At 34.8% G+C, this 12,141-nt stretch overlaps 1 protein-coding gene across 3 annotated transcripts in view; it reads left to right on the top strand.

Annotated features, from left to right (window-relative positions):
* The window catches only part of LOC145789384 (galactokinase-like), a 187,389-nt gene extending 175,607 nt beyond the window's left edge, over positions 1-11,782 (top strand). For all 3 annotated transcript variants that reach the window (XR_014335676.1, XR_014335673.1, XR_014335674.1), the window contains one exon: positions 11,313-11,782. The gene's annotated coding sequence lies outside the window, so the exon portion shown is untranslated. The remainder of the gene's footprint in view (positions 1-11,312) is intronic.
* Positions 11,783-12,141: the final 359 nt, after the last annotated feature.

Raw genomic sequence — 12,141 nt, 5'->3', positions numbered from 1 at the left:
GGACTTCTGACTATTAAGCCATTCTTTTTTTTGAGTGGCTATCAACCCATTAATAACCCACAAAACACATGTTTCTCATACTTTGATTGCTCAACAAAATTCCATTTGAATTTCAAAGAATAACTTATAATTCAACAGAAAATAATTTAACAACAATTCACATATTCTGCTCAAAGAAATTAATTAAGAGCATCTATGTGTGCAATTCAAATATTCTGCTCAAACATGGCATCAGATCCTCCTTTATATGTTACGCCACACACACACCTCACTTCGACATCCGTGCACACCCTTATAGAAGCCATGTGGCCTTTTTACTCCTGATGTGAGTAGTGTTCAATTCTTTTTTATTTTAAACATTTGACATTAGAGTGTAGATTACCAAAATGGCACCTCACTCTCATCTATACCCATTGTGTCAACTAAGCCCCTAACTACCAATTGTCTTAATTAAGCTCTCAAACTCTTTAATTTGGTTCAATGCACATTCCATCTAGTTCCATCTAATTTACTAATGGATTAGAGTCATATAAGCCTCTCACGAGATTGATTAACCTCAAATACTCTGACTCAACTCCAATTCAACCAGTGTGCCCCACCCACTCCTTCCTTTATTTTTATGATTTCACCAACTGGTCATTGTTTTTGGCCACAAACACTAATGCCCCACCAAACCTAGCATTAGTGCTGTTCCCTAAAAACCAATCCATAAGATGTGCAATTTTATAAAACAATCTTATCGTTTAATTAATAATAAAATGCATGTTTTATTGTCATATTTACTTTGTTTGTTATTGTTTATACATGATAAGCCCATAGAATTAAAATTGAGAAGACGTGTTCTTAAGATTTAGAATATAATACTTTACTTCTCAATGCTTTATTCTTAAATGTTCCTAGTCATACGATTATTAATTGGGCGTTAGAAACTCGATAAGACTAGCATGTGTTACGCTAGCACAATTGGAAGAGTAGCTAGTCTCAAGTCACTGGTGTGGAAAATAAGGCAGATATGTGATGTAATGCAAACATATGATATGAGTGCTTGTTAGAGAAAAAATTCACTTAATGTGACGACTGATGAATATCTATATGCAGTTTTAACTACCTACCAAAACAAATGCTCATTACTTACAATGGTGCATGTAATTCTAAAACTTGAGACCATCATAGGTGTCTTATATATGTCTTATTAAGCTTTAATCGTACAATATGTTTGTATTCTAATTATAAAATATGAAAATGTATTGATCGTGCTTAGTGAGATATGCATGGAAGCATGTGAATGTTCAATAAGAGATCTATCACTCTTAAGTAAAGAGAGAGCATGTCCCATGTGACATTCTAGGATATTACTCAAGGAAGACCTTGGCCAGGGCATTGTGATATTTAGAAAGGAATTTCTAATTTCACTACCATAAGTCATATTAGTTATATTTAGAGCATACGATTTAGGGGTTTGATAGTTTTTCATAATCTATTGACTTAGTCAAGACATTGTATGATTGAATGATTAAAATGCACGGTATTTGTTAACTGAAGTGAAGGATTTACTTTGTATATTTATACAACTTTAATTTTACTTTTTTCTTCTTCAGTAAGAAATAAGAAAATATTGAAAATTATTATTGAAATTATTCTAACAATTATAGTCTAATAACATGCAAAAATTATTAAAATTTCAATTTCATAATAGTTTGGATACATGACCTAGAGTGTCTGAATGGTATCCGAAGCTTCTCAAAATTTAACATCAAGTATCGAATACATTAAGGAAGCTTCAAATATGTATCCGCGAATATCCAAAAAGTATCGGTATTCGATATGGGTACCATACAAATAGGACTCCTTTTAGAAATATACGTGCTTCATAGGCGGAGGGCCACAACCATTATCCAAGTGCCTTAGTAATACAACCCTGGAACTCCCCATCCTAGTCCTAATTTGAGAAATAATCACCTTCAACTGTCATATCATATCCGAGTAAATATCCTTTCTTCCTCCTAAGAAGATGGAGAATTCTATTCGAGCAACAAGAGGCACATGATGTAATTTGAAGACTCCCAATTATGTGAAACCCCTAATTGCGGGCAACCAACCTCTATAAACTCTCTTTCCCTAGTACCGGTGTACCTGCGTAACCAAAATCCCCTCACCACAACCACACAGACATCTTCTAAGACACTAGAGCCTATTCTTGCATGAAATATAACATATCTATCCTTGAAAAGGGGGGCGAAAACACTAGGGACAAGAACAACACAAACACAGATGCTTAATTTGTATGGAGAGGAACGGCTTTCCACCAACACCAACGGTTTTGAAACCCGAAAGACCGCTACACGAATAATAAACCTGCCACCTGGGAAGAGCTTCTCCTCCTTGCCGCCATACAGGAAACACATACGGCCATCACCGAGATGGGTGGCAAAGCACACGTAAAACTTGAGCCGAGGATTGAACATAATAGAAAGCTCACTTAGTACCCAATGAGACTTGATGAAACCATTGGCGTCCTCAAAATCATAAGCAATGTGCTGATCCTCATTTACTGACATGGCAATGCAAAAGCCCTCAAATTCAGCTCTAGCCCCGGAGGGACGAGGCACAAAACTAAGATCATCCAGCACACAAAACTGGCTTGAAAACTCCGTCCCATCCTCCCATTTATTTTTACTAGCGTGAAACATGCAGAAACCAACCTGGGTATAAATTCTGAGCCTGTGTCCCTAAGCAAAATAGTCGAGGATAGTATCACCACCAGATTTACTGAAGCTGAGAGGGTTAGGGAGGATTTCCCACTTTCTATCTCCTCCGTCAACGGGATTGGAATCAAAAACCTCAAAATGGAAGATCAAGTTCAAATAGGTATGAGTAGTATGAATGTCTGGAAAGAAGATAAATTTTTCCCTCAAGTGTGACCATGATAGGTCTGGGTTTGTAACCTGACAATCTGATTGGATGAGTGGTGGGATCAAAGGCAAAAGCATCTAAATAGAAATTCTTTTTGCAAGAACCATCATTTTCATCAATTACAACATTCGTACTCCCAACCATATACAATTTGGAATCCACAACCATACATCCCATTCCCATCGGGGATCCACCACTGGTGCTAGTGCAATTGCGAAAATCGCACACAAGTTCAAGATCGGCGCCACCTTTGCATAACTTGGTAACATTGAGACGGCATAGTACTTCAGGCGACTGCACATACATATACAAATCCTTCTTCGTCGCCATCCTAATCTGATCCTCCTCAAAATTTCTCACTGCCTACCTACGCATTCTCGGAAACCCTATCTATCCTCTGCTTTCAACAGTCCAGAGATTGCGGTGCCGGCTTGGTGGGTGATTTTCTGTAGAGAATGATCTTAGCTAGGGCTAAAAACGGAGGGTCGACATTAGAATTTTTTTAAATAACCTTGCTTGTTTCCATTTTTCAAAAAACACTTTTCAGAAAATTCTACCTTTTTTTTTGTGTTTTTTTGTTTTTACTGAATTTTTTTAATATTTTAAGCAATTTTTTTACTTTTTAAACACACCTAACATAAATACACCTAAAAAGTAAAAAAAATTGTAAAAAAAATCTTTTAAAAATTCACTAAATACCAAAAATACAAAAAAAAAAAAACAAGAATTTAGTACATTTTTTGTATTTTTATGTATTTATTAATTTTTTAAAATATTTTTTCACAATTTTTTTACTTTTTAGATACATCTAAGTAAGGTGCATCTAAAAAAGTAAAAAAAATGTTTAAAATTTAAAAAATATTCACTAAAAACAAAAAAATACGAAAACCAAAAAACTTAGTTTTCAAAAAACTTAATCCAGAAAACTCAAACCAAACATACTGAATATTTATGCTCTACTTCTCGTCTTTTAAATTATTAAAAAAGAGTGCAATTATCATTGTAATTTTTAAACAATTAAACTTTTGAGATTTAAAAGTAATTTGTATTGAAAAATTTAATATCTAAGTAAAATTTTTGCTATTAAAAAGTCATATATGTAAAATATAAAATTAAAATTTTCCTAACTAAATGTTAAACAATACAAAAATGTATCAAATATTTACAACAAAAAATATGTTAAGTTAGATATAAGACTTTGAATTTTTCAGAAATAAGACATTTAGTCAAGTTAAAGAGTATTTACACAAACACCTCCTAAACTATTGTTAGGTATCACTTTGACCCTTATATTAAAAAAACGAACAAACTGACCCCTAAACTATTGTCAAATATCATTTTAGGTCCTTAAACTAAAAAACATACAAATCGACACTATCAAAATGTATCACATACGCCTCCCTCCATCCTTTAGTCGTGAGTAAATCGGGAGATTGAAAGTATAGCGATCCCGGGTTTACCCTTGTTGTATAGTGATCCGGACATGTGTCCGTGGATGTTGGTAGTTGTTTATTATCTTGTTTGCATCCTTTCTTACTTTGTATTTGAGTTATAGGATGTGTTGAGCGGGTTTGTTACAGGTTGGTTGAGTTTAGAAACCAAAACTAGTTGCCCAGATTTTTGGCCTGTACGCTCGAGCGGAGGTGTTGGAGCTCGAGCGTAGATTACACCCTTTCAGTATTTTCCTGTGCAGCGTTGTACGCTCGAGCGTAGGGTTGGGAGCTCGAGCGGAGGCCTGGTTCTGCAAAAGTGCTGGGCGAGAGCATTCTGCGCTCGAGCGGGAGGTTGGCCGCTCGAGCGGAAGTCTGTGAGTGGCCGCTCGAGCGGGGTGTTTTACGCTCGAGCGGAGACCTGGGTTAAAGTCCCGAATTTGTGACTCTTTAAATCACTTTTTCACTTTCTCTTCTCTCTCTTACTTTTCCAAAATCACCATTGTTGAGCCTCTCACTCTAGACTCTACCTTCTCTCTAGGTTTTGATCTAGTAGGAGTGATTTACTCACCTTTGGCCTTTACAAAAAAGTTGTTGATCGTCGAGGGCTTCATTTTAATCTGAAAATCTCGGGTTTTGGAGCACGTTGGGTTTTGTCGTCTTCTCCTTTGGGACTCCGAATTTGAGGTAGGGATAACCTACTCCTCTCTATGGGTTTTGTCTTTAAATTTTGGTATTTTGAGATGTTGGGCTTGGTTTGGTAATTTTGTGAAAGTTTGGGGCTTTTGTGTAATTTTACAAAAGTTGGGGTTTTATTCATAATAAACCTAGATGCATGTTTGGCATAGAAAAGTGGAATGATTGTTGAATCATTGATGAAAATGGGACCTAAGGGTTGAAATGGTAATTATGGAAAATGGCCTAATTACATTGTTTAATTAATTGGGATAATTAATTGGTGAGAAATGAGGAAATGAAATGTTGATTGAATATCCATTTGTGCATTTATTTTCTGTTTTAGAAATAACTGCTTTGGGCTATCGGTGAAGGATAGTCGAGATTGTTGTAGACAATGCATGATGATTAGGTAAACGGAAACTAATCAATGGAATGTGTCATGGAACTTGACGGTTGATAGAATACATTAATTGTGTGTATTGTGTGATTGTATATAGAACCAATGTGTTTATATACGTTATGTGTAGAGGAGGAGATAGGGGATGTACTCCGCGGTTTAGGGGAAGATAGGGGATGTACCTCTAAACCGGATAGGTATTGGGAGGAGATAGGGGATGAACTCCGTAGACAGAGCTCATATGCTTGTCTAGAGAAGTGAAGATAGAGCTCATATGCTTATCTTTGTGAAGTGTGGATACAGCTTGTATGCTTATCTGTGGATATTGTTGATATACATATCTGTTGTAGAGTGTGGATACAGCTTGTATGCTTATCTGTGGATATTGTTGATAAACATATCTGTTGAGAATGTGGATATAGCTTTTATGCTTATCTGAATGTGAGATATAGTTTTTATACATATCTGTGGAAATGATGATAGAGCTAGCATGCTTATCTGTTGAAAAAGGGAAAATGAAAAGTAATTGGGACTTGTAAGTCGTTGACATAAATATGTAATTTATGTGATTGTATCGGTGTTGACCAACTATCAATTGCTAATGTTTTAGTCATTGTCCATGGTTGGTTTAGTGTATTTCTACTGGGCTGTGGCTCACCCTATATGGGAATATCATTTTCAGGTGCAGGAAGCATGCCACCTCCAAGGACATAGCTGGGAGGCTAGTGGCGGGCATAGTTTTGTCGTTTTACTTTTGATGTATTACATGTAATTTCAAGCCAAGGGCTTAATGTGTAAACGAGTTAGAACTCTTTGTTGTAACCAAGTGTTAACTTGGAAAGCTGTAAGCCCGTAGGGCATTTTGTTATGAGGTTAACATGTAATACTTATATCTTGGAATTCTAATGAATGAAAGGAATGCAGTTAGTTTAAATGTAAATGCATGTTTTATCTGATGGGTTTATTGTTTTTATTTTGAGGGCGTTACAGAAAGATACGTGCCAATATTTTGGTTATTTTATAGCCAATGTACTATTTAGCAATGAGTTAATTACATGAAAACCTCCTAAACTATAAAAACATACAATTTGACCTTTTAACTATCAAAATGCCACACTCCTTGATATTAATGGAAAGAGTGATCTAACCAAATTCTCTCTCTTTGTAATATCTCAGGCACTTGTTTTCTTTTTGAAATCTATCAAAAACCATTACAATTTTTTTTATTTATTTTTTATTTTTTATAAATCCATTGAAAACCCTAATCCTACCACCTTACCTCTCCTTTTCATTTCAAAAAAATTCCTGAAAAAATCATTTTATATTTTTTTAGCGCCCCACCCCTCACTCCATTTAAAAAAAAAATGAAAAAATCCTTATATATATATATATATATTAATTTTGTAATGATTTTTAATAGACTTCAAAGTAAGAGAGAGTGTGAAAATATTGAAAAGATAAGACAATTTGGTCATTTCACCGTTTTCGTTAGCGGCATTAAGGGATGTATGACATTTTGATAGTTGAATGGTAGAATTATATGATTTAATAGTTAAAATGATATATTTTGATAGTTTAGAGGGTCAAAATGATACTTGATAATAGTTTTAGGGGTCAATTTGTACATTTTTTTTTTTTAGTTTATGGGGTCAAAATGATACTTGACAATAGTTTAAGGAGTGTCTATGTAAATACCGCTTAAATTTACTAATAATTTGACATGTGTAACAAAATTAAATTAGAATTTTTGAGCATGAAGTCATATCAATTATTTTAAATGGTATAGATTATATATAGAGTTAATTTTCTATTTAAATATTCTTTGAAAGGGGTATTATTAAAGAAAATTTTATATAGTGTTATATTATATAGATAGCGCTAATTTTAAATATTAATCATTAAGATTTTTATTCAATTTACATAAGATATAGTAAATGACAATGCTTATAGGAAAATTAGCAATACACCCTTTTAAATATTTTTGTAAGAGTTTAAATCCATAAAAAAATTAGTTTCTAGTTAAAGTCCCTAGTTTTTAAATTTTAGACATTTTTTCCCTTAATATTTAGACCTATTTTCTCTCACTCTCTCTCTCTCTCTCTCTCTCTCTCTCTCTCTCTCTCTCTCTCTCTCTATAGCTCTCACTCCAAAACCCCCACCACCTATAGTCATAAGTTTGGTGTACCCAACCAACGACAAGCCCTCATTGTCATTCATCACTGCCGGCGAAGCTCGCCGGAGAGAGAAAGAAAACTAGATTTAAGAAAATATTGAAAAGTTACTCTTGAAATTATTCTAACAATTATACTTTAATAATATACAAAAATTATTAAAATTTTAATTTCATAATAGTTTGGATACGTGACCTAGAGTGTCTAAACGATATTCGAAGCTTCTCAAAATTTGACATCAAGTATCGAATACATTTAGGAAATTCAAATACATATCTGCAAATATTCAAAAAATATCAGTATCTAATATGGGTACGAAACGGATAGAACACTCTTTTAGAAATATATGTGCTTCATAGGCGAAGGGGATAGGGAATGCTATTCGAGCGACAAGAGGCACATGATGTAATTTGAAGACTCCTAATTATGTAAAACCCCTAATTGCGGGCAACCAACCTTTATAAACTCTCCTTCCCTAGTACCGGTGTACCTGCCTACCCAAAATCCACTTACCATAACTACACAGACATCTTCTAAGACACTAGAACCTATTCTTGCATGAAATATATGTCATACGAACAAACAGTGGCCAAAAGAACTTATGGCAAGTATATGTATACACTACAAGAAATTACACTTTTGGCGACCAAATTTGGCGACTAAAATTAATTTAGTTGCCAAAACTCAGCCCTTTGGTGACTAAAATTTGAATTGGTTGGCAATGTTGCATATTTTAGCTACTAAAATTTTTTAGTAGCCGTATATTACTTATTGGCGACTAAAAACACCATTAGTAGCTAAAAAATGACCCAATCAGTGACTAAAAAATAGTTAGTCACTAAAAATAGCCCAATAGGTGACTAAAATACAATTAGTAGCTAAAAAGTTATCCAATAGGTGACTAAAAAAATTTGGTCCCTAAATATACAATCCTTAGCTACTAAAAATAATTTAGTCGGTATTAATTTACTTTTAGCGACTAAATTTTAGTCAGCAATTATAATTAAAAATTTTAACAATTGGACTTCAGATTTTGGAGGGAAAATTAATTCCTTTATTTATTATTGGTGACTAAAAAAGTTGGTCGGGAAAGAAAATAAACTAGGGTTTAAAAAATACACTACCACACACTCAAACTCTCTCATACATTTGTAGTATGCATAAGATTACTTTTTAGCTCAATATACCTTATCCTTTTCTGCAACTCTGCAAGGAAGCTGCAGTCAGAAACTTAGCAAATAGAACCTATAATCAATTCGGCTACCACCTCTTCAACTTATGGTTGCTTTCATTAAAAAGGAGGAAGGATATCAAAAACAGTATGAGAAGCTAAGAGAGGCTTATTGAGCTATTTCATTTATGCATGGTAGTACATATATTTGATATGAAACGCTTTTCTTAGTTTTAACAGATGATGTAATATGAGAGGCTTATTGAGGTATTTCAATAATCTTTTTAGTTACACTTCTTTGCTGTCTTTTGGAATAGTAACTCATAGATGCAAACTTATATGCATTACTTGGGAAAAGGACTGCAATAGACGATGAAAAGCCTATTAAAAAAGAAGAATGAGAAGCCTGTTAAGGTTGAGGTTGGCACAGTTGCATGCATCTTTGTCACCCGCATATATTACTTATCAGTTGATTTAAAGTTTTCTCACGTCTTTTGATCTATTTTCATATATCTACAAATGTACTACTACTGTGGATACTCTGCCAAAACCATCTAAAGAAGAACTCAATCCCTAGGCAAAAGTGACCTATAATTATGTTTGAGGCATGACATGCAATTTGGCAAATATGGGTAATATGCTTTGGTTAATGCTTTTGAATGGCTTTTGTGGTAATTGTTTGTGTGATGCAAAAAGTATGATTAATAATATTTATTATCTCTTTATGCTCTTTATGGGTTTGGTGATGGCAAATAACTATTAACTTAAGTGATGCTGCTCCAGATTCATAGTCCATCACCTCCACAACCAAACTTAATATTACATTCTTAACAATTCAAAACTTAGTCAAAAAAAGGCGTTCCGGGGGAAAAAATTCAAAACAGCCCACGAACCACCATGTGGCTCTCACGGACAGCTTCTCCTTGACAAATAGGACTTGTGACAACTGACGGAATGTAATTCGGACTCGTAGGTTAGGAGTTAGAGCCGAATACGCCTTAAACTTAGTCGAAAAAGGGCGTTCCGGGGGCGAAAATTCAAAACAGCCCCCAAACCACCATATGGCTCTCACGGACAGCTTCCCCTTGATAAATAGGACTTGTGACAACTGATGAAATGTAATTCAGACCCGTAGGTTGGGAGTTAGAGCCCAATACGCCTGAAACTTAGTTGAAAAAGGGCGTTCCGGGGGGCAAAAATTCAAAACAGCCCCTGAACCACTATATGGCTCTCACAAAAAGCTTTCCCTTGACAAATAGGACTTGTGACAACTGACGGAATGTAATTCGGATCCGTAGGTTGGGAGTTAGAGCCGAATACGCCTTAAACTTAGTCGAAAAAGGGCGTTCCGGGGGTGAAAATTCAAAACAGCCCCTGAAGCACTAGGTGGCTCTCATGGACAGCTTCCCCTTGATAAATAGGACTTGTGACAACTGACAGAATGTAATTCGGACTTGTAGGTTAAGAGTTAGAGCCGAATATGCCTTAAACTTAGTCCGAAAAGGGCGTTCTAGGGGCAAAAATTCAAAACAGCCCCCGAATCACCATGTGGCTCTAACAGACAGCTTCCCCATGAAAATTACAACCTGTGACAACAGTTGGAATGTAATTAGGACCCATAGGCTTGGAGTTTGAGCCAAAAACGCCTTAAACTTAGTCGAAAAAAGGCATTCTGGGGGCGAAAATTCAAAACAGCCCCCGAACCACCGTGTGGCTCTCACGGACAGCTTCCCTTTAACAAATAGGACTTGTGACAACTGACAGAATGTAATTCGAACCCATAGGTTGAGAGTTAGAGTTGAATACGCCTTAAACTTAGTCAGAAAAGAGCGTTCCGATGGCGAAAATTCAAAATAGGCCCCGAACCACTGTGTGGTTCTTACGAACAGCTTCCTCGTGAAAATTACAACCTGTGACAACAGCTGAAATGTAATTAGGACCCGTAGGCTTCGAGTTTGAGCCGAAAACGCCTTAAACTTAGTCGAAAAAAGGCGTTCCGGGGGCGAAAATTTAAAACAACCCTCGAACCGCTGTGCGACTCTCACAGACAGCTTCCTCTTGACAAATAGGACTTGTGACAACTGATGGAATATAATTCGGACCCGTAGGTTGAGAGTTAGAGGCGAATACGCCTTAAACTTAGTCGGAAAAGGACTTGTGACAACTATTTGTTAGGTTTATCTAATATTTTTCCCTAATCAATTTGTGAAGCATCTTTGATATCTACAAGTAGATTGGATTCTTTTGAGAAAAGCAAAAAATACTTATTAGTATATAAAAATTGGATTTAATGAAACAATGCCAAAGAGATGTTATCAGTTGAATTTTGAGATTTTATTAGCATAGTTTATAGTTCATAATTTCCTTTTCTTGGCGCATTATATTTTTGTTAGTTCTTCAGTGTTTGATATATTATCTTGTCAATTTGTATTAACCTCTAGCTTTCTCATTAATTCTAAATCTTTGGTAGATATATAATTGAGGTATTGATTTTGTTGTGACTTGGGTTTTCTAGTAATTTACTGATGGATTCTGTTTATTTGTATGCTCAGGTGAAGTTGACAAAAGAATTGCATTTGGCCAATTGAGAAGATTCGCTTCGCGAGAATTACAGCTAGCTACAGACAACTTTAATAAGAAAAATGTCCTTGGAAAGGGGGGTTTTGGAAAGGTTTATAAAGGAGTGCTTTCAAATAATACTAAAGTGGCTGTGAAATGATTAAATGACTATGAGAGTTCTGGTGGAGACGCAGCATTCCAACGTGAAGTTGAGATGATAACTGTAGCTGTTCACTGGAATCTATTACATCTTATTGGGTTCTACTCAACACCAATAGAAGGCCTTTGGTGTATACCTTCATGCAGAACGCCTTTTGATTTATTCTAGTGAATTTTTGAAGTCTTTTGATTTTATATATAGCTAGTGTATGGATGTCACTGGTAGCTCATTTGTTAAAATAGATTTGTATGAAATTATTATTTTAAGTTGGAATATACTTTGTTTGCAATGTTGACATTAAAAGTTATAATTTTGTTTAGATGGTTGTAAGTGAAATAGATGTAGATTGTGGAATGGGTGATAATATATATATGTATTGTTTTGTTTGTATACATGTCACAAGTTGCATGGAATACATATAGGTTGTGGACAAATTAATTTTTAAAAAAAAAACAAAAAACAAAAAATTATGTTTTTGGCTACTAAACAATTGGTAGCCAAAAATGGAATAAATATTTTTAGTGACTAAATAGTTAGTAGCTAAAAAACGAATTAAATGGAAACAAATCTTTTGGAGACTAAATATGTAGTAGCCATAAACAAAAGACTTTAGGCGACTAATGATTTAGTAGCCCAAAAAAAAAAAACAAAGAAAGAAAATT

Source organism: Camellia sinensis, chromosome 7 (assembly GCF_055761805.1).
Source record: "Camellia sinensis isolate YWXY chromosome 7, ASM5576180v1, whole genome shotgun sequence".
NCBI classification, from domain to species: Eukaryota; Viridiplantae; Streptophyta; class Magnoliopsida; order Ericales; family Theaceae; genus Camellia; species Camellia sinensis.
Note: the sequence above shows the minus strand (reverse complement) of the source record. Positions and strands in the feature narration are given on the sequence as shown.